General features: G+C 31.4%; 1 long non-coding RNA gene across 1 annotated transcript; it reads left to right on the forward strand.

Annotated features, from left to right (window-relative positions):
* Positions 1-2606: 2606 nt before the first annotated feature.
* Positions 2607-3216, forward strand: LOC149213512 (uncharacterized). Its single transcript, XR_016250342.1, has 3 exons — positions 2607-2755; positions 2860-3033; positions 3139-3216. It is a non-coding gene; the product is annotated as an uncharacterized LOC149213512 (long non-coding RNA).
* Positions 3217-3464: the final 248 nt, after the last annotated feature.

Here is a 3464-nt window from a genome sequence, read left to right on the forward strand (position 1 = left end):
CATAATCGATTGCAGGAAAATAGAACAACAAGCAGTTCATCAAATAACAAGTCTAACATAATGCTTATTCGAGGCTTCAGTTACACTAGAACGCCCAGAACAGCACCAGAAATCAACCACCTAATATTTTAGCAGTTTGGATCTATTTTAGGAATTTTCTAATAAATCTTGAAGTTAGTTTCACGATATTTTTGTTGTAAAATTGTATAAATACTTCAGATTTCGAAGTATTAGAGGAGGTGAATAGTTGGACATTGGAGTGTTGAAAGGCTTGGAGCTTGTAATCAATATCTTTCACATGAAATCAAAGGACAGTTGCAGCTATTATTTTGGAATTCTTGTGGTTTGAGTTTTTGGTAGTGTTTTTCTTATGTTATTCAGTTTATGAATGTTTAATGTGTCTTCTTTTCATATCTATGCTTTCAGTGATTTTCCTATGAGTTTGATGAACACAATTCTTAAGGTTTAAGCTTTTTTTTATAGGAACATCATCTTTGTGTTATCTATCTTCTGATAAATGAATTCATGCTCGTTTTGAATCCTTGTGTTTCTACCCTACACTACATCGACAAAGCCCTAAAGTATCACAAAAGCATACCTACCTTGCTCCTCTTTATTTCTTGCAACTGAACCCTTGAGACCTGGTCTAGTTCCTTGATTTTGACTCTTGATCTAGCAAAACCCTAAAAATCTTTAAAACCCTAGAGCTGAACATTATAGTCTAACATCTTTTCCCACTCCATTCAACATTGGTTGTGAGTTCATAGAGATATCCCTCTATGGTTTAGCGAGGTAGCTGTTGAACTTTAAGTGGTTTGAGGTTACCTTTGTCGGTCTCCTTTCGCAGCGTTGGGATATTGTGGAGGATAACAAAACCCCATATAATAAATATTTGTGTAATAAATGAGTGCACATGGAACCCCATATAATAAATAATAGTAGGCAAATTCAATCAATATTTTCGCATAACATTAAATTTGGTAAGTGTATACTTACATCATCAAAAAAGAATATACATACAAACACACCCGAAACATAATTATCATAACTTGTTATTTTCCATGGCATACAATTTTTTAATGGAAATTCATGGTTATCACTTATTTCCTCCTTTGGTAATGTCCTAAATACTTCAAACAATTTATATTCTAACATATATTATAATCGATTAAAATTTTATATATTATGAATAAACATCATATTTTTATATTTTATAATTATATTTATTAATAATTGATGAATTTTAAAGAAAAATATATAAACAAAACATATTCAACATATTTTATTTATAATTAATTAAAAAACCTACATATTACCAAGTCAAAAGTGTGAGTAATTGTAAATATTTATTTTCTCACCATTTAATATATATTATAATTAATTTAAAAAATTGAGTGAAAAATAATTATAAAGATTTATAAAGATCAAAACTTTTATTTTTATCATATATTTTAATGTCAAAAAAATAAAAATTAATTAAATTACAATTTTATATATATATATATATATTAAAAAATTATATACAATAATATTTTTAATTATGTAGATTCACACTTTGTTACCATTTAAAAAATTATAATTTTATGATTTATTACAATTCAAAAAACCATAATTCTATCTTTTATTTTATTGGTCATATGACAATTTTTTATTAACCAATTTAATTTAAAAAACAAAAATATAAATCTAAATTTTTAATTCATAATTATTATTGAAAATATTCTAAAATGTTCTTTCAAAATTAGATTTACACCATACACTTAATAATAATTATTGATTGCCCATGAGACTTTGAATTGACGGTGAATGGATACATTGTTAAGGCACTCTTTGTGATAAGTCACCGGTTCAAATCCTCGTGAGTGCTGAAATAGTATTATATAAAAATTAATAATAGTAATAATTATTGATTATTAAAATAATATTTTAAAAACATTTTTCTAAAATAATTAGACCTATCCACATAAGCCCTTAATCAAGATGACAATATATATAATAATCATCAAAACTGAATTCTTACGAAGCACCTGGAGTCTTTGAGATTTTGGTTGCTTTTGGCAAAATAAAACCCTTTTCATCCAAATGAATGCTTATGTCTGAGAAAAATGTTGGGTTGGAGTCATCCATGTTCCTGGCGCGTGGATTTTTGTATTTTACGTGAAAATAAATGAAACCACTTCTGTTGTGATAAACATTGAAAGACACGTGGGTTGTTACCATTGGCACTTACTCGGAAATGTAGGAAGAGAGTTTATTGTTTCCCATGATGCTTTCAATTTGAGCAAGAGTGGAAAACCATTTGCTCTGGCTTCGGAAAAAAGTGGGTCATCCAACAATGATCGTCATAGGGAAAAGCGACCGAATTCATTCGTTAATCACAGGCCTGGCTCTTTCACTTGTTTTGAAGGTATATTGTGTATGCCCTTGTATATTGTGCCTTTTATTATTATATATAGTATATTGTATATTGTCCGTGCCCATGTATATTGTGTCTTTTATTATTATATATAGTTTGACTCTGTAATGTTCACTTTAAAGTATACACAAATCTACCAAGTGGAAATGTTCCTGTACTCACAACCATGTCTTTTGGTAGATATGTCTCTGGGGCATAGATGGGTCGGACAAGCGAAAGTCAAAAGTTGTACCACTACAGCCAGGAAGATCATCGGCTCCAGTAGGAGATACAAGAGTTAGTTGTGCTGAGAGCCAGTTTGCTATATATGATGTTTCCAAGTTGGAGCGCTTGCGCAATGTAAGTACTTGTAAGCAGTCTTGAATTCAAACATAGACAGTTATATAATGTCACTTAACCTTCTGCATCTGATTGGATGACCTTGTTACATGGTTGCATTGCAGTGGTCTCCTCATGATTCCCCATCTACTCCTATTTCAAGTGCCATATACTCATGTGACAAGCGTCCTAGTTTAAGCGAGATTTTGTGATGGCACAGTTGGAGTGTTTGATGCAAAAAGCTCGAGGCCTCACTGTCGCATTGCACCTTGTGCATATTTACCATTGGGAATGAACAAGTAAATGGGATTTTTCGTTCTATCAAGGTTGATACATCTATTTTTCAGATTTGGCTTTTGACAAGGCATACTATGATTTAGTTTGTTGTTTTGTTATTTATGCAGCAGTAACGGCTATCCTCTAGTCGTTGCATCAATCCAACCGAACCGAATCAATTTGCTCTTGGAATGACAGATGGAGGAGTTCATGTTATTGAGTCTTAAGAGTCAGAAGGGAAATGGTGTTTTGGACCTCCCCCCAGATAATGCAACTGTCGGATCAAATCCAACATTAAATAACCAAGGTTCGAAACCACCCTCAAGGTAGTTCAATGGGAATATAAGAACAATTTGAAGTACACTGTACTACTTTGTGTCTACCGACTATTTATTTACAAGAATACCATGAATAATGGTAGCTTGTCTTGTTAGTGAAATGCGTCACTCGTGTT

The sequence above is a fragment of the Pinus tabuliformis genome, chromosome 1_1 (assembly GCF_031772625.1).
Source record: "Pinus tabuliformis cultivar Carrire ecotype Pingquan chromosome 1_1, CPIR1, whole genome shotgun sequence".
In the NCBI taxonomy this organism is placed as follows: domain Eukaryota; kingdom Viridiplantae; phylum Streptophyta; class Pinopsida; order Pinales; family Pinaceae; genus Pinus; species Pinus tabuliformis.